This window comes from Vulpes vulpes, chromosome 12 (assembly GCF_048418805.1).
Source record: "Vulpes vulpes isolate BD-2025 chromosome 12, VulVul3, whole genome shotgun sequence".
Lineage (NCBI taxonomy): Eukaryota > Metazoa > Chordata > Mammalia > Carnivora > Canidae > Vulpes > Vulpes vulpes.
This window is the reverse complement of record NC_132791.1, coordinates 47,422,122-47,442,708: the sequence shown is the minus strand read 5'-3', so window position 1 is coordinate 47,442,708 and position 20,587 is coordinate 47,422,122. Positions and strand designations below refer to the sequence as shown.

The following is a 20,587-nucleotide window of genomic DNA, read 5'->3' as shown; positions in this document are numbered from 1 at the left end:
GAAAAGGAGAGGAGCTGAATACTGCAAGTTTTTATAAGCAGTGGAGTACAGAGACTGAAGTTTTGGGGGCCTGACCATGACCAGGACATTCTTGGTGGGTTTAGTGGTGCTCTGGTGAGGAAGGAGGGCAGACATCCAGGTGCTGGCAGTGTGGTCTAAGGATACTCTGGGTCAAATGGGGGAGAGCAGTTTCCCCGCTTGGAGTGCATTTGGGAGAGGGCGCACAACTTCTCTTGGGACAAAAGACCCACCAGGCGCCATTGAGCTGCCCCATTCACTAACATAGCAATGGGGACACTGGCTGAGGGCAGCAAGCCTGGCTACTGGCTTTCTGCTGCACTCTACCATAAACTCTGAACAGCTGTCCTGTTGCACAACTGAATCCTGGAAAAAACTGGCAAATGGCCAGAGTGCAGCAAGACTCTCCCCCAGAAGATCAGCGTGGGCCCATGCCATGTGGATCTCTAAAATTTGGAGTTTTGAAACCCAGCCCTGTGCCTAAAATAAAACACAGGAGTGCTGTGCCACCTGTCAAGTGGACAGCTCAGATGCAGGAAAGGTGAAGGCAGGTAACTGGCAGAATCCAGAGACACAAGAGAGGGAATTGTTTTCCCTTCTGTGAGGCCTTCATGAAGAGTGGTGGGCATGAGCCCCCCAATACCAGGGAGGAGTAAGCAGGGCAAAACCATTTTCACCCAACCCATCACCACTGACTGACTTCAGTGAGCAAAACAGTGCCACCACGAGGAGGCCCAGAGTTGTTTACACCAAGCTCTGTCCCCTTGTGCTCTAAGGTGCATCTCCTCTAAGGTAAATCCACCTTAGATTAGAATCAGCACAATAGGCCCCTCCCCCAGAAGCCCAGCACAAACACTTCCTGCACACCAAGTCTACTGATCATAGAGTGCTGCAAAGCTTCAGCTCCAGGGGGAGAAGATATTTATTTTTTTGTTTTTATTTTATTGTTATTGTTATTTTTTATTTTTGCTTTATTTTGGGGAGAAGGGTCTAGATTCTTTAAATAAGTAAACCAAAACACACCTAGGATCTAATTTCCTTTTTTTTTCTGGACAAAATGACAAGACAGAGGAATTCACCCCAAAGAAAGAACAGGAAGAAACAACAGCCAGGTATTTAATCAATACAGATGAAAGCAAGATGTCTGAACTAAAATTTAAAACAACAATCAGAAGGATATTACCTGGGCTTGAAAAAAGCATAGAAAACACAAGAGAATCCCTTACTTCAGAGGTAAAAGAAATAAAATCTAGTCAGGCTGAAATTTAAAATGCTATAACCAAGATGCAAACTCGAATGGATGCCATGACAGCAAGGATGGACAAATCCGAGGAAAGAGTCAGTGATATAGAAGATAAAATTATAGAAAATAATGAAGCTGAAAAGAGGAGGGAAAGAAAAGTATTGGATTACGAATATAGACTTAGGGAATTCAGCAACTCCTTAAAGCATAATAACATTCATATTGTAGGAGTCCCAGAAGATGAAGAGAGAGAAAAAGGGACAGAAAGTTTATTTAAGCAAATTATAGCTGAAAACTTTCCTAATCTGGGGAAGGAAATAGACATCAAAATCCAAGAAACATAGTGAATTCCCATTAAATTCAATAAAAGCTGGCCATCACCAAGTCGTTCCATAGTCAAATCCACAAAATACACAGACAAGGAAAGAATCCTGAAAGCAGCAAGGGGAAAAAATTCCTTAACCTACGAGGGAAGACAGATAAGGTTTACAAAGATCTGTCCACAGAAACTTGGTAAGCCAGAAGAAAGTAGCAAGATATGTTCAACAAGCTGAGCGGGAAAAATATGCAGCCAAGAATACCTTATCCAGCAAGGCTGTCATTCAGAACAGAAGGAGAGACAAAGAGTTTCCCAGACAAACAACACTAACGGAGTTCATGACCACTAAACCAGCCCTGTAAGACATATTAAAGGGAACTTTTTTGGGGAAAAAAGACCAAAAGCAACCCAGCTAGAAAGTAATGGAGAACATCACCAGAGAAACTAACTTTCAGGTAACACAGTGGCAGTAAATTCACATCCATCAATAATCACTCTGAATATAAATGGGTCAAATGCTCCAAGCAAAAGACATAGGGTATCAGAATGGATAAAAAAACCCAACCCAACTATATGATGCCTATAAGAGATTCCTTTTAGACTTAAAGACACCTGCAGATTGAAAGTAAGAGGATGGAGAACCATATATCATACTAATGGACATCAAAAGAAAGGTGAAGTAGCCATGCTTATATCAGACAAAGTAGATTTTAAATCAAAGACTGTAACAAGAGATGAAGAAGGATATTATATCGTAATTAAGGGATCTATCCATCAAGAGGATGGATTGTAAATATATATGTCTCCTACTTGGGAGCACCCAAATACATAAATGAACTAATAACATTAGAAACTCGTTGATAATAATATTAGTATGGGACATTAATGCCCTACTTACAGCAAAGAAGTGATCATCTAAGCAGAAAATCAATAAGGAAACAACGGCTTTGTATGATACACTGCACCAGATGGACTTAACAGATATATTCAGAACATTTCATCCTAAGGCAGCAGATACAAGATCTTTTTGAGTGCACACAGAACACTCTCCAGAATAGGTCACATACTGAGTCACAAGTCAGCCCTCAACAAATACAAAAAGATTAAGATCATGCCATGCATCTTTTCAGGCCACAATGCTAAGAACCTTGAAGTCAACCATAAAAAAAAAATTGGAAAGACCACAAATACCTGGAGGTTAAAGAGCATCCTACTAAAGAATGAATAGGTCAACCAGGAAATTAAAGAATTTTAAAAATACCTGGAAACAAATGCAAATGAAAACATGACAATCCAAAACTCTTGGAATGTAGAAAAGGCAGTTCTAAGAGGGAAGTATATAGCAATAAAGACCTACATCAATAAGCAAGAAAAGTCTCATATATACAACCTAACCTTACCTAAAGGAGCTAGAAAAGGAACAACAAATAAAGCTTAGAGCCAGCAGAATAAGGGAAATGATAAAGATTAGAGCAGAAATAAACAATATAGAAACAAACAAACAAAAAACAAGTAGAATAGATCAACAAGAGATGGGTCTTTGAAAGGATTAATAAAATTGATAAACTTCTAACCAGACTTATCAAAAAGGAAAAGAGAAAGGACCCAAATGAATATAATCAGGAATGAAAGTGAGAGTTCATAACCAAATACACAGAAATACCAAGAATCAGAAGAGAACATTATGAAAAATTATATGCCAACAAACTGGGCAATCTGGAAGAAATGGACAAATTCCTAGAAACCTACAAATTACCAAATCTGAAACAGGAAGAAAAGAAAATTTGAACAGACTCATAACCACCAAGAAATTGAGTTAGTAATCAAAAATCCCCCAACAAACAAAAGTCCAGAGCCAGAGTGCTTCCCAGGGGAATTCTACCAAATATTTAAAGAAGAGTAATAACAATTCTTCTCAAATTGTTCCAAAATATAGAAATGGAAGGAAAACTCCCAAATTCCTTCTATAGGCCAGCATTATCTTGATTCCAAAACCAAATAAAAACCCCACTAAAAAGGAGACTTACAGGCCAAAATCCCTGATTAACATGGATGTGAAACTTCTCAACAAGATTCTAGCAAATTGAATCCAACACTACATTAAAAGAATTATTCACCATGATCAAGAAAGATTTATTCCAACAATAAAAAAATTTTTTAAATAAAGTCCTTTTTTAAAAAACTCTCTCTTCATTAAACTCTTTTTGAATTAAGAAAAAAAAAGAAAGATTTATTCTTGGGCTGCATGGGTGATTCAATATTTGCAAATCAATCAATGTGATACACCACATTAGTAAAAGGACAAGAATCACATGATCCTCTCAATAGATGCAGAAAAAACATTTGACAAAATATAGCATCCTTCTTGATAAAACCCTGAACAAAATAGGGATAGGTGGAATAACACAACATCACAAAGGCATATATGAAAGATCCACAGTGAGTATCACCTTCAATGGGGAAATACTAAGAGCTTTTCCTCTTAGGAACACAAAGATGTCCACTCTCACCATCACTACTTCACATACTATTGGAAGTCTTTGTCTCAGCAATCAGACAACAAAAATAAATAAAAGGCATCCAAATCTGCAAGGAAGAAGGCAAACTTTCACTATGTGCAGATGACATGATACTCCATATAGGAAACCTGAAGATTTGACCCCCAAAATTGCTACAATTAAAGTACGAATTCAGAAAAGTTGCAGGATACAAAATCAATGTTCAGAAATCTGTTGTATTTCTATACACCAATAATGAAGCAGCAGAAAGAAAAATTAATCTCATTTACAACTGCACTAAAAACCATAAGATATGTAGGAATAAACCTAATCAAAGAGGTAAAAGATCTGTACTTGAAAACTATAAAACACTGAGGAAAGAAGTTGAGGAAGACACAAAGAAATGGAAAAACATTCCATGTTCATGGATTAGAAGAACTAATATTTTTTAAATGTCTAACTACCCAAAGAAATCTACATATTTAATGCAATCCCTATCAAAATACCAACAGCATTTTTCACAGAACTAGAAAAAAACAATTCTAAAATTTGTATGGAAACACAAAAGACCCTGAATAGCCAAACAACCATGAAAAAACAAAGCAAAGCTGGAGCATCATGATTCCAGACTTCAAGTTATAGTACAAAGCTGTAGTCATCAAGACAGTATGGTACAGGCACAAAATAGACACATAAATCAATGGAAAACAATAGATACCCCAGAAATGAACCCATACTGAGTTATAGATAATAGAATTCGAAATGAAGTATTACTCAGCCATAAAAACGAATGAAATCTTGCCATTTGCAATGACACGGATTCAACTAGAGAGCATTATTCTAAGTGAAATAAGTCAAAGAAAAACAAATATCACGTTTTCAATCATATGTGGAATTTAAAAAACAAAACAAGGGAAAAAAGAGAGAGAGAGACAATCCAAGATAGACTCTTTTTTTAAAATTTTTATTTATTTATGATAGTCACACAGAGAGAGAGAGAGAGAGGCAGAGACACAGGCAGAGGGAGAAGCAGGCTCCATGCACCAGGAGCCTGACGTGGGATTCGATCCCGGGTGTCCAGGATCGCGCCCTGGGCCAAAGGCAGGCGCCAAACCGCTGCACCACCCAGAGATCCCCTAAGATAGACTCTTAATTATAGAGAGCAAACTGATGGTTACCAGAGGGAAGGTGGGTTGGGGTATGGGTGATATAAGTGATGGAGATTAAGGACTGCACTTGTCATGATGAGCACTGGGTAACGTGTGGAATTATTGAAGCACTGTACACCTGAAACTAATATTTCACTATTACTTTTGTACTATTGCAGTGGAATTTAAATAAAAACTTAAAAAATGAGGGACACAGCGGTTGAGTGCCCGCCTTTGCCTCAGGGTGTGTGATCCCGGAGTCCAGGGATTGAGTCCGACATCGGGCATGGAGTCTGCTTCTCCCTCTGCCTATGTCTCTGCCTCTCTCTCTCTCTCTCTCTCTCTCTCTGTCTCTTATGAGTAAATAAATAAAATCTTTAAAAAAACTTAAAAAACGAGAGAGAGAGAAAAATAAATAAAAGCTATTTCCTTGAAAAGACCGATGAGAACAACCTTCTTGAAACTGTTTATGGCAAAACAAAACAAAACAAAACAAAAAACCAAAAAAACAATTAAATACAAAAAATGCATAAAATTAAGAATTAAAAAGATAGTTATCAAATAAAAATGTAAAATTATGAGACTATTCATGCAAATCTATAGCAACAGATTTTAATACTAGGTAGAAATTGATGGTAAGCTAGCAAGATACAAATGGCTAGAATTGACCTAAGAAGAATAGAACATAAAGAGATCAATTTCTAAAGAAAAAATTTAAAAGGTAATCTGGACCAAAGAGGTCCATGCCCTAATCTTCTGAACCTGTGACTATGTTGTTTTATATGGCAAAAAGATTTTGTAGATTATGCTTAGGAGATAAATTATCCTTCATTATCTGGGTGGGTCCAGTGATGTAATCTGGTCCATATATGAGGAAATACAATAGGGTAAATAATAGCCCCCAAATATATCCCTGGAATTTGTGAGTGTTAGCTTATGTGGGAAAGCAATTTTTGCATGTATAAATTTGAATTTTGAGAATGGAGTGATTAACCTGTATTATCTGGGAGTGTCCTAAATATAATCATAAGTATCCTTGTAAAAGTGAAGTAGAGGGTAATGTGATCACAGAACAAAATGTGAGCATGGAAGCAGAAAGAGACTTGAAGATGCTATAATGCTAACTTTGAAGATGGAGGAAAAGGTGGACCCTAAAAGCTGGAAAATGCAAGAAAATGAATTCTTCTCTAGAGCCTGTAGAGAGACTGCAGCCCTGTAGTCACCTTGATTTTAGCCCAGTAAAGGTGATTTTGCATGTTTGCCCTCCAGACCTGTAAGAGAATACATTTTGTTGTTTTAAGACACTATTTGGTAATTTATTATAGTAGTAATAGGAAACTAATGCTGGTGATTTTCGGTCTACTGTTAAAACAAGGCACCAAGACCAGATGTTTCATAACTATGCTCTCTCTTAAATAACAGATAATTCTGATACAATGTAAGCTCCTTTATATACTTTATAAAGCCAGCATAATCTTACTACCAAAACCAGATAAAGACTATGAAAATGTACAACTTTCAGTCCAGTTTCACTAATGAATCCAGACATAAGAATTCTAAATAAATTATTAGTAAACAAAACAGCACATAATAAAATGAATGATATATATTATTACCAAGTGGTGTGTATTTTAGGAATGCAAGTATTAGGTCCAAAATTAATCATTTAATATAATTCATTACAATAGCAAATTAAAAAATAAAAACCATGTGATCATATGAATAGTTGTTGAAAAGGCACTGATAAAATTTAGCAGTCTCTCCTAACAAAATCTTTACATAAAACAGAAATAAAAAGAAATCAGTAAAAAAATGAAAAAAGGCAAATAACATAATAACTGCTCATTCCTTCAATAAATATTTAATTATGTACCAGTATTAGGTACACTCTTGGGTTCTAATAGTGAACATGATATAATTTGTTCTCCCTAAATATTACAGATAGTGGGAGTGTCAGGCAATTTACTGAAGCCTTTGATGTACAGGTAGGATATGAGAATCCATGAGAAAGCAATAAGCCCATTCAGGGCCATGTCATAATGGAATTCATGCAGAGAGTGATTTCAACTGAGATCAGAAAAGTGAGTAAGATATATCCAGATTAAAGGGAAACTGATTGGAGAAAATATTTCTGGAACTGAGAATAGCCCTTACAAAGTTCTATACATGAAAGAATTAAACTAAGTTGAGTGTAGCTAAAGTATAGAGCAGGAGGATGGTGAAGTGTGTGATAAAACTGGTAAGGAAAGCTCAGCCTAGATCAAGAAGGATCTGGAAGCCTTATCAAAGATCTTGGATTTTATCTTATGTGTAATGTGAAGACATTAATGAGTTTTAAGCAGGGGAGTTGTGTTGGCTCTTTTCTGTTTCCCTTACCTGCAGATCCATTCTCTGCTCTTCTCTGCTCTAGAAATCTGATCACCACAGGGGCCAGTCTGTCTTGCCTACTGGCTTCTAATTGGGTTCAGACAATGAGTTGTCTATGCTGTGCCTCCATGCTTCAATGCTATCTCTGACAATAGGTGTGTCTCTCCTAGACCACAGGTTTTTCCAGGTTTTCATTGAGTAACTATTTTTTGACCCCCAGGTCTTAAAAATGAATACAACTTCCCCTATTTCTAGTCTTAATCTTGCCCATATCTCTGTAAATAGCCTTTTTGTCAAAGCTTTCCATTTGGACCATCTCAATTAAAACGTATTTCCTTTTGAGAATCTGACTGATACAAGAATGATTAGATCATGTTTCTGTTTTACAAAGGTCCCTTTGACAGCTTTATGGGGAACATATTGGAGGGTGGCAAGGCTGGCTTTAAGGAGACTAGTGAGGGAGCTGTTCTGGAGGTAAGAGGGGATGGTGGCTTGGGGTGAGGTAGTAGGACTAGAGAGTGAGCAGTCCAGCTCTTGGCCAAAATCCTGTGTGTGATTTTTCAGCGCCTACAATGGGCAATTACAAAGGCCTTACCAAGCAGTTATCATGAGGAAAAAGCTGTCCTCTCACACCAGACTCAGTGCACTGCCAGTGTACTACAGTGTGTTGTAATGAAGAGTTCAAAGCCTTCTGGCCAGCCATACTTAAATATATCTGCATTCCTAACCCAGACACCTGCATTTGGAAGTCCCCTTATCAGGGGACCTGGAAGACATTTTCCCTACTCTAGCAGAGTACTCAGTATTTTTTCCACTCCTAGCCCTCCTCATCCCTCTCTTCCTCTTCTTTGGCCCCACAATCCATAAAACTATAGAAGTGTTTTGTTTGGGGATCCCTCAACAGTGAGTTAACCCTACCTGCACACTGTTCCATGGCAGAAAATGAAATTGTGGAAGTCAACACTTTTTCTGGTTTTAGCTTCTTTGTACTATTGTAGTAAGTGGCTAAAGACTTAACTGTTAGTGTCATTTTGGCTCCTTTTTGATCAACATCTGACTGCTCAGCTCTCTCCAGGTTATTTGAACTCTTAGCAGAGAAAAGTATGTGGATTTCAGAGACAATTGGAAGAAAGTGCTGATACGTTTGACTATTGGTTAGATTTGGGGTAAGAGGGGTAGAGAACAGTGAGAAAAAATAAGAAGCCAGGGAAGATGTCTAGGTCTCTTTTTTTTCTTTTTCTTTTTTAAAAAACATTTTATTTATGTATTTGAGAGAGAGTGAGTGAGACAGAGCGCAAGCAGGGGCAGAGGGTGAGGGAAAAACAGACCTCCCACCGAGCAGGCGGCCCTATGACATGGGGCCTGATGTCAGGACCTGGAGATCACGACCTAAACTGAAGGCAAACTCCCAACAGACTGAGTCACTCAGGCACCCCACTGTCCAAGTTTCTTATTTGGACAACTGAGAGGATTATGTTCCTGTTCACTGGAACATGTAACAAGGAGTACGAGCAGAGTGGCAGGGAATACTTCCTTTTGGGGTCTGTGGGTCATCCAAGTGAGATATTCAGAAGACAGTTGGATATGTGAAAAGGAATTTAGAAGAGAAGGATCTGGATTGTGATATAGATTTCAGAGTCATTGATTTATAAAAGGTAACTATGGACATAAATAAAATGGCCCTGGGAGAACACATATACAAGAGAGAAAAAGATGTCCTAATTAATCTTAAAGGTCACCTCTTGAGGTTCTCTAGATAATTTTCTGATATATTTTTCTATGACTATATCAAAGCCTTTCTTAAACTTAGTGAATAGAGATAGCAGGTTATAATAAAGAATCAAAATTTAGAGTTAGCCCCATCATACTCTCCTTTGATCTCCACATTGCCCTCCCCCCACCCCCCCACCACTGTCAAGCTGGAGAATGATGACCCAACCAAGTCATCTCTTCTCTTATCTTTCCATGGAATCACAATACCAACCTACCCAAAATTTAGAGCTCAACTCTTTGAATTTTTCTTTATTTGAAAACAGTAATGAAAATAATACCATTTACCTCATAAACCCTATATTAAATGAGAAAATATAGATAAATTAAAGTACCCATGACAGAGTTTGGAACATTTTAGATACTTAGTATATGTGAACACTGCTGAAAACTCCATGTCATCATAATTGCAGACGGTATATTACTTGAAATAATATGTTTGTACATTTGTATCAATTTTGTAAAGGATTCTTTTGGTTTACAAATTATCTCTCCTAAACAGCAAAGGGTACTCTCTCTAAACCAAACCTGAATAGGCTCTTTACAAAGAAAGGGAATAATTTCTTGAAACTTTAAAATTTCTTTACATTTTCTATCGTGAAACCGAATCAAGCAGAAAGCTAAATTCCCAAGTAGCCAGAAATATGGGGGCCACTGTACATAACCTCCCAAAAGGGTGAGATTAAAACAATTTGATAAAGATGGGGATTTCCTGATTTTCTAGTTTTATTTATATTGTCACATCCTTTTGTCTTATCTAAAATGTTCTTTCAAAATAAAGACCTGGCAAGAAGCCTGTGTAGACTCCCTGCTCACTCTTCCATCTCTTGTTCCCCCATTTTGGGAGGCAGTACAGATCCCACAATTCTATGGAAGGAATACAGGTTTTGGAATCAAGCAGATGGGTTTAAATATGAGCTTTACTACTTACTAACCAGATATGCAGCTTTGAATTAGTTACTTAACCTCTATAAGTTTTAATTTTTCCACCTGTATTAAGAACTTCACTGGGATTCTGGTGTGTATTAAACTAAGTTATATGTGTAAAGCCCCGTACGTACTTCAATTATCTCATTTGATGTGTAATGTACCCAATGAATGGCAGCCATGATGACATTTATTATGGAACTTAGACCAGTCAGGAGAATAGAGTGGGCCCAGAAAACATTCCGTGAGAGGGAAAAAGAATGGAAAGGAGTAAAGAGGGTGGGAAGATATTGTTGTGGCCTTTTATTCACTTCTCAGGGAAATTGGGAGGAAACATGAACACATGAGGTTCACTTGGGAGCTGTCCTGGATACAGAAAATGCCAAGAAGGGTTAATCAGGTCAAAGAAAGGAGTTAAAATTTCATTAAAACTTCTCTTTTCTTTCAAACAAAATTTCCTAACAAAAATAAAAATCCACTTAGAAATGGGGCTGTAATTCTCAGGGAGGAGGAATAGATATTATTATTCCAGAGAAATCCAGAATTGGCTCAAGGTAGGAGGAGGACATCAAGATAATATCTGGCAATAGGGACTGCAAAGATAGCTGGTTTTGTTTGTTGGTTTGCATATTTGGTTTGTTTTCTGCCCCCAAACCATTTCTATATCTTCAAGTGACAGATCACTATTTCACTTTAGGAAAATTTCCTTTCTCAATGAAGTTGACATCCTTTCCAATATTGCCCAATTTGATTCTCTTCCCTTTGACTTTGGATCCTCAGTGGGGATTTAAAAATGTAAAATAGAGTGAATCCTCTTAAGCAGAAGTGCCTTGTAGAAACCCTACATTTACCCTACCTATGCCAGCTCCTGGTTCCCAGGTCCTATTGTTTGCTAAACTGAATTCTACAGGTTTCCCTTAAATTCTGAGTCATCTATTATCCTTCCAATAAATCCCTTTTATGCTTAAGTCAGAGACACTCAGTTTCTCAGCCATGGCACTGAATCACAACACAGTTTATGAGAAAAGAGGGCTCTAAAACTAAGGGGATGATGGGAGTCAATACTGTGATACTACTCCCTGGGAAAACTGATTTTTAGTTTAATTCCTGTCCTTTTTTCTATATTGCAGGGTGCTGGAAATCTGCAAACTAGATTTTTCTCAGTTTCCTTGCCACGTAGTTGCCAGTTTGATTCCTCCAAAAGAAGGTCTGAGAGAAAGACTAAAAGGCAAGGGGAAGGAAGAAGACATCCTTCCACATTTTCTGCCTTATGATCTATCAACGGCAGCAAATCACAAGCTCCAGAAGTCCTGACACTGATCCCAGTAGTGTCTGTGTGACTGTGGGCTGTCAAGGTCCTGCAGCTTAGTAAGAGTGCAGATTCTCATCTTCCAAGAAGACAGTAGCGCCAACCACAGAGGGGAGTCAGTAGCATAGCTCTTGTTAGCTTTGGGTATCATCACTGGTCCCCTTTGGTCCTTTTAGAATTTATTCCCTCTATTTGAAATGCCTAGGGTAATTTTGCTTTTCTGACTGCACACTGACCAATAACTGAGAGTGATTTCATATTAAACTTTTGGCAGAAATGTTAATACCTGAGTATAATTCACAAGGTATAGTGCAGTCAGACGTACCTGTGTTTAAACCTGGTTCCCAGGGGGACCCCTGGGTGGCTCAGTGGTTTAGTGCCTGCCTTCAGCCTGGAGTGTGATCCTGGAGTCCTGGGATCGAGTCCCGTGTGAGGCTCCTTGCATAGAGCCTGCTTCTCCCTCTGCCTGTGTCTCTGCCTCTCTCTCTCTCTCTCTGTGTGTGTGTGTGTGTGTGTGACTATCATAAATAAATAAAAAATTAAAAAATTAAAAAAAAGAAAAACCCACAGCTAATATCATATTCAATGAAGAACTGAGAGCTTTTCACCTAAGATCATGAACAAGACAAGGAATGTCTACTTTCACCACCTTTATTAAACCTAAACTGGAAGTCCTAGACCTAGCAATCAGACAAGAAAAAGAAATAAAAGGCATCCAAATTAGTAAGGAAGAAGTAAAACTTTTACTACTTGCAGATGACATACTATAGATAGAAAACCCAAAACACTGCACCAAAGAAGACCTCCTAGAACTGATAATTTAGAAAGGGTGCAAGATACAAATCAATAAATTGACATCTGTTGCATTTCTATGCACTAATAATGAAGTAGCAGAAAGAGAAATTAAAAAAACAATCTCATTTACAATTGCACCAAAAAGAATAAAATGCCTAGGAATAAATTTAACCAAATATGTAAAAGACTATAAAGACTCCAAAAACTATAACATATTATGGAAGTTATATAGAAGGGGCACCTGGATGTCTCAGTCAGTTAAGTCTTCAGTATATGTCATGATCCCAGGGTCCTGGGATCAAGCCTCACATTGGCTTCCTGCTCAATGGGGAGTCTTCTTCTCCCTCTGCCCCTCCCCCGTTTGTGCTCTCTCCATCTCTCTCTCTCTCATAAGTAAATAAAATATTTTTTAAAGAAAAGAGAGACGGGCACCTGGGTAGCTCAATGGTTGAGTGTCTGCCTTTGACTCAGGTCATGATCATGGGGCTCTGGGATCAAGTCTCACAGCAGGCTCCCTGTGGGTAGCCTGCTTCTCCCTCTGCCTATGTCTCTGCCTCTTTCTGTGGGTCTCTCAGGAATAAATAAATAAAATATTCAAAAAGAAGAAAGAGAGAAAGAGAGAGAGAGATAAAGAAGCTGAAGATGCAAAAAAAAAAAAAAAAAGAAGAAGAAGAAGAAGAAGCTGAAGAAGCAGACAAGTGGAAAGATATTCCAAACTCATGGACTGGAACAATTAATTTTGTTAAAATGTCCATACTATCTAAAACAATCTACATATTCAATACAATCCTTATCAAAATAGCAACAGCACTCTTCACAAAAAGGAAAATAATCCCCAAATTTGTATAGAACCACAAAAGACCCAGAATAGCCAAAACAGTCTTGAAAAAGTAAAACAAAACTAGAAGTAGCACAGATTTCCCAGATATACTACAAAGCTGTAGTAATCAAAACACTATGGTTCTGACAAAAATAGACATATGGATGAATAGACAGGATAGAGAGCCCAGAAATAAACCCACAATTATATGGTCAATTGATATTTGAAAAAGGAGTCAAGAATATGCAACAGGAAAAATTTTCTTAAATGAATAGTTTTGGAAAAAGTGGACAGCAATATGCAAAAGAATGAAACTAGATCACTTTCTTACACCATATGCAGAAATAAACAAAATGGATTAAGGACCTAAATACGAGATCTAACACCATATAAATTCCAGAAGATAGCACAAGCAAAAATTTCTCTGACATCACTGTAGCAAAATTTTTCTAAATATGTCCTAAGGCAAGGGAAACAAAAGCAAAAAATAAACTATTGGGACTACACCAAAATGAAAAATTTCTGCACAGGAAGAGTAACAATCAACAAAACTGAAAGACAATATATTGAGAGAAAATATTTGCAAACGATATACCTGATAAAGCTTTAGTATCCAAAATATACAAAGAATTTATAAAATTCAACACAAACCCAATTTTAAAATGGGCAGAAGATATGAATAGATATTTTTACAAAGAAAATGTGGCCAACAGATGCATGAAAAGATGCTCAATATTACTTTTCGTCAGGGAAATGCAAATCAAAACCACAATGAGATATCATCTCATCCCTGTCAGAATGGTTAAAATCAACAACACAAGAACTAACAGATGTTGGTGAGGATGTGGAGAAAAAGGAACCCTCTTGCACTGTTAGTTGGAATGTGAACTGGTGCAGTCAGTCTGGAAAACAGTATAGAGGCTCCTCAAAAAATTAAAAATAGAACTACCTTATACTCTAGCAATTGCAGTACTAGGTATTTACTCAAAAAATTAAAAATATTAATTCAGGGGCAGCCCTGGTGGCTCAGCGGCTTAGCACCATCTTCAGCCCAGGGCGTGATCCTGGAGACCCAGGATCGAGTCCCACATTGGGCTCCCTGCATGGAGCCTGCTTTTCTCTCTGCCTGTGTCTCTGCCTTTCTCTCTCTCTCTCCCTGTCCCATGAATAAGTAAAATCTTTTAAAAATATATTAATTCAAAGGGATACATGCACCCCCATGTTTATAGCAGCATTATCTATAATAGCTAAACTATAGAATCAAACCATGTCCATTGACTGATGAATGGATAAAGAAGATATAGTGTGTGTGTATGTATATACATATACATATGTATATAGTGGAGTATTTCTCAACCGTAAAAAATAATGAAATCTTGCTCTTTGCAACTACATGGATAGAGCTAGAGTATTAACAAGTACCATGTAATTTCACTCATATGTGGAATTTAAGAAATAAAACAAATGAGCAAAGGGAAACAAAAGAGAGAAATACAGGCAAACCAAGGAAAAGATTCTTAACTATACAGAACAAACTGATGGTTACCCGAGGGCAGGTGAGCATGGGAATGGGTTAAATAGGTGATAGGGATTAAGTGCCCTTGTTGTACTGGGCACTGGGTGTTGTATGGCAGTGTTGAATCACTATTTTGTACACCTGAAACTAATATTACACTGAATACTAACTGGGATTCCAACAAAAATTTCAATAAACATAACCCAAATAAGTGTTGGCGAGGATATGGAGAAAAAGGATCCCTCATGCAGTGTTGGTGGGAATGCAAACTGTTGCAGCGACTGTGGAAAACAGTATGGAGGTTTCTCAAAAAATTAAAAGTAGAATTAACATATGATCCAGTAATTGCACTACTGGGTATTTGCCCAAAGAATACAAAAACAATAATTCAAAAAGATATATGCACCTCTATGTTTATTGCAGTATTACTTAAGAGAGCCAAAGCATGAAAGCTGTCCAAATGTCCATAGATAGATGAAGGGACAAAGAAGAAGTGGTGCATATATGGAATACTATTCAGCTGTAAAAATGAATGAAATCTTGCCATGCACAACAACATGGATAGAGCTAAAAAGTGTGCTGGCGAGCAGCATGGCTGCGGCCTCGGGTGGGGAGAAGGAGAAGGAGCGGCTGGGGGCGGGGGGCGGCTCTGGCGCGGCGGGCGGGAACAGCACGGGGGAGCGGCTGCTGTCTGCGCTGGAGGATCTGGAGGTCTTGTCAAGAGAACTTATAGAAATGCTGGCAATTTCAAGAAACCAAAAGTTGTTGCCGCCTGATGAGGAAAACCAGGTCCTGGAGTTGTTAATTCACAGAGATGGAGAATTTCAAGAACTGATGAAGTTGGCACTTAATCAGGGAAAAATCCATCATGAAATGCAAGTTTTAGAAAAGGAAGTGGAGAAGAGGCACAGTGGTATTCAGCAACTACAGAAACAGCTAAAGGAAGCAGAGCAAATACTGGCAACAGCTGTTTACCAAGCAAAAGAAAAACTCAAATCAATAGAAAAAGCAAGAAAAGGTGCCATCTCCTCTGAAGAAATAATTAAGTATGCACATAGAATAAGTGCAAGTAATGCTGTGTGTGCTCCACTGACCTGGGTTCCAGGGGACCCACGGAGACCATACCCAACTGATTTAGAGATGAGAAATGGATTATTGGGTCAAATGAACAATCCTTCCACGAATGGTGTAAATGGTCATTTACCAGGGGATACACTTGCAGCAGGCAGAATGCGGGATGTCCTTGCTCCGCAGTACCCATGGCAGTCAAATGACATGTCAATGAATATGTTACCACCAAATCACAGTAATGACTTCTTGTTGGAACCTCCGGGGCATAATAAAGAAAATGAAGATGATGTAGAAGTTATGTCAACAGACTCCTCGAGCAGTGACTCTGATTAAAAACATAAAAGACAATTTATACAGAATTGAATATCATGGGGAACACTTGGGTGGCTCGGCTGAGCGTCAGACTCTTGATTTTGGCTCAGGTCGTGATCTCAGGGTTGTGAGGTTGAGCCTCGTATCTGGCTCTGTGCTAGGCATGGAGTCTGCTGAAGATTCTCTTAAGATTCCCCCTGCCTCTCTCCCTCTCTAAAAACCAAACAAAACAGAATCGAATGCTGTAGAATTCTGTTTCTAAAACTATTGTAAACCTGTAAAAAATAGCCAGGTAATACTGGCTATAGTGGAATGGTGCGGTCCATCAAGAATCACTGGACTTTTCTTTTAAAAGCCAAAAATCATGGTTTCAGTTCTAAACCACTAAATAAATATTTAAAGAATAATCCAAATTTATTGTTGGGAAAAAATTACTCAGTGCTGTTCTATGCTGTTATATTCCAGTTATGTTGGACTTGTACATAGTAGGTCTGGAAATACATGCTGAGGGAAGTGACTGCTGTACATACACTAATCAGCCCCTGGAATTAGTTAGAAAAGCATTTTAAATAAGGGCAGTGGATCACTGAATGTCTATCGTATCTCAGAATAACAAAACCCTCATTTTAAAGTGAAGGCTGGTAGCTTCAGTCACAGTAACAGGGGAAATTGTCTCAATTTGTACTATCTGTAATTATTGTAAGTTTTGTAAATAAACTCACTTTTTTGTAAAAAAAAAGTATTATGCTAAGTGAAACAAGTCATTCAAAGACAAATACCATATGATTTCACTCATATGTGGAATTGAAGAAACAATAAAAATTAGGGGGAAAAAGAAACAAAGCAATAAACAGACTCTTAACTATAGAGAACAAACTGATGGTTTACCAAAGGAGGAGGGTGGTGGTTGGGTGAAATAGATGATGGAGATTAAGAGTATCCCCAAGATACTCATCATGGGAACTGGTTAATGGATTGAATTGTTGAAATACTATATGGTAAAACTGTAATCATCAAGATAGTATGGTACTGACATAAAAATAGACACATACAACAATGAAACAGAATGGAAAACCCTCAACTCTATGGCGAACCAATCTTTCACAAAGAAGAAAGGATATCCAATGGAAAAAAGTCTCTTCAACAAATGGTGTTGGGAAAACTGGATAGCTACATGTAAAAGAATTAAACTGGGTCATTTTCTTACACCATACAAAAAATAAATTCAAAATCGATGAACTACCTAAATGTGAGACAGAAATCCAGCAAAATCCTAGAGTAGAACACAGGAACCAATCTATTGACCTAAGCTGCAGCAACTTCTTGCTAGACACATCTCCAAAGGCAAGGTAAACAAAAGCAAAAATTAACTTCATCTGGATAAAAAGCTTTTGCACAACAAAAGGAGTAATCAACAAAACTGAAAGGCAACTTATGGTATGGGAGAATATATTTGCAAATGACATATCAGATAAAAGGATAGTATCCAAAACCTATAAAGAACTTATCAGATTTCGGAGTTGAGAAGATGGCAGAGGACTGGGGTCCTCACCTCGCCTGGCCCCACCAACTCACCTAGATAACTTCCAAACCATCCTGAACACCTGTGAATCCGACCTGAGACTTAGAGAGAACAGCTGGAACGCTACAGAAGGAAGGGTTTTCGCTTCTAGCAAGGTAGGGAGGTGTGGAAAAATGAAATAAAAAAGAATCCAGTGGGGGAGGGCCCGAGGGGCCGGGCCGAGGCCGGGGTGAAAGCCTCCGCACAGGGAGGCCCCGCCCCGGAGAAGCGGGAACGTGGAATCGGCCCCGGATTCTTCCCGGAGGGAAAGGCGCTGAGCAGGGAGCCCGGGCAGAGCCGCAGGAGGGGCCGTGGGGCCTCCAGCCCCCCGGGGTCGCTGACAGAGGACGTGCGCCCGGGGGAGGGCGCCCCACACCCCGCGGGCCGAGCGCGGTAAAGGGCTGGAGCGCCCGGCGGGGCCTCGGGGAGCAGCGGTCGGTCAGGCGGGGGCTCCGGGGGAGGGGGCTGCGCCCTGCTGCCTTCGGGAGCCGCGGCCCCGGGAGCCACCCCAGCAGCGCAGGCCCCGGGATCCTGCGCTCCCCCTGGGACAGGGAGGGGTCAACAGCTCCCAGTGAGCCCGGCACCTGCAGGGGCGGAGCATCTCCCCAGGTGCACACACCTGAGAACCGGCACAGCAGGCCCCTCCCCCAGAAGACCAGCTGGAAGGACGGGGGAAGAGCAAGTTCTCGACCCAGCAGCGCTGGAAAGCTCCAGGGGAAGTCCAGGGATTTACAGTGTATAGAACCAGAGGGTTCCCCCTCCTATTTTTTTTCTTCCTTTTTCCAGTACAACACGTTTTTATATCAGACTGTAAATTTCCAATTTTTTTCTCTTTTCCCACCTTAACTACAATTATTTACCACCTCTTCATTTTTTAAGATTCTTCCTTTAACTTTCATATTCTATAATAACAGGTCCTAGATATATTTTCCACTTCTAGATTCCCTTCAACATACTCTACTTAATTTGGGGAGATATATAAGATATGTTGTTTTGATGTTTTTTGTATTCTCTGCCTCATTCTGTTCTACAATGAGGAAGTTAATACCTTCTAAAACGTGACCAGCATGCACCCATAACCAAGTGGTATACCATGTTGGTTCATTCTGTGAGATTCCTCATTCCCGTTCTGCCCCCCTCTTTTATCTCATTTATGTTTTGGTGGTCAATGTTGGGGCCTTCTACAGGTATTCCTGGTTTGAATAAATTTGGGACTGAGCATCTTCTAACATACAGAACTTAATATACTCAGAAATAAGAGGATCACCCTCTAGAACCCCTCAGGTACACTACATTCTCCCTCCACTACAACTTTGTCACTACCATCTCCCAGTCCCCCCCTTTTTTCCTTCTTTTTTTTTTTTCCTTTTTTTATTCTCCTTTGGCATTCTTGGCCTTTTATTTTTTGCTACTTTGTTTTAAAATTTGTTTTTCACTTTACTAGCCCTTTGTTTTATGTCATTCTGATCTTTGTTTTCAATTTCTGGTCTCTGACCTCAGGAGAATCATCTAGGATGAAATTTACTTAGGTTGTAGTTGATATATTTTTTTTTTTCCCACATAGCTGGCTGGCCTACCTGGCTGGCCTCCTTTATGCAGTTGAATTTATAAGGTGCCACCAAGGTTAAGACAAGTAAAGTTCCAGTTTGAGGGCCTCCATCTCCCTCCCCTGAATCCTGATTCACTGGCTGCCAAAGCTGGAAGGGGTTTGGGATAGGGTGCTTGGTCACGGGAAAAGCTGCTATGGTTGGCCCAGCAGATGGCAGAAGGGAAGGTTTCACTTCTTCACAATTTGAATGACATCATCGTCCTCCAAAATAATTGCCAGATTATACATCTCTTGTGGTGCTGCATTATTCCAGGACTACAGTGGAGGATTTCTGCATGAAGATTCACCAAAATCTTATCAAAGAATTTAAATACACTCTGATCTGGGGTCTGTCTGTGAAAAATAATCCTCAAAAAGTGGGTATATTTTCCTGTTTCCTTCCACCACATCAATGAGGTTTTCTGCTGTGGCATCACTATGCAGAGTGACATCAGCATTGTGAATTTTGTATTCAGCCAGAATGCTCTTCACAGTCTCAGCATCCAGCTCAATCAGAGGACAAGTGGCCATGAGATTAATGCCTCCTTTATCCTTCTTCTTAAAACTAATGTTGGGGGGTTTGCTGTTCAAATGAAGGCCTTCCAGCTAATTTTCAAATATCTTTTTATGTCCCAAGGATTTCAGGACATCCAGAACAATCAAGATCAAGTTACATGTTCGGGCCACTGCAATGACTTGATGGCCTCTACCTTTCCCATCCTTGGCACCCTCAATGATACCTGGAAATTCCAAAGGTGGATCTTGGCACCTTTGTATCTGATGACACCAGGCACAGTGGTCAGAGTAATGAACTCATAGGCTTCAACCTCAGAATATACACCTGCCAGGTTACTAAGTAGTGTTGACTTCCCCACTGATGGAAAATCCACAAACCCAATTCAAGCATCACCTGTCTTGGCCACATCAAAACCTGCACCTGGCCCACCACCACCACCACCTTTTGGGGTAATGAATTCTCTATGAAGCTTAGCAAGGTGAGATTTAAACAGCCCTAGGTGGTGTGCTGTGTCCATGTTCTTTTGAGTCCGAGCCATCTCGACTTCGATCTCCGTGATCTTCACTATGGTGCTGCTCATGATGGCAAGTCACTGGGAGGTTCCTGGGGAGTGTAGTGGTCTCTGCACAAATTACCATCTCTCACACAAACCGATATTCTTGACTCAGCCCGCTCATACAGCCACTCTGCACTGAGCAAAATGACTAGAAAGAACTCATCACAAAAGAAAGAGTCAGAAACGGTACTCTGCCACAGAGTTACAGAATTTGGATTACAATTCGATGAAATAAAACCAATTCAGAAGCAC

General features: G+C 39.3%; 2 pseudogenes; one reads left to right on the top strand and one right to left on the bottom strand.

Moving 5' to 3' along the window:
- Positions 1-15,321: 15,321 nt before the first annotated feature.
- Positions 15,322-16,134, top strand: LOC112921928 (mediator of RNA polymerase II transcription subunit 4 pseudogene; annotated as a pseudogene).
- Positions 16,135-19,589: 3,455 nt separating this feature from the next.
- On the bottom strand, positions 19,590-20,359 carry LOC112921905 (developmentally-regulated GTP-binding protein 1 pseudogene; annotated as a pseudogene).
- Between the last annotated feature and the right edge of the window lie 228 nt (positions 20,360-20,587).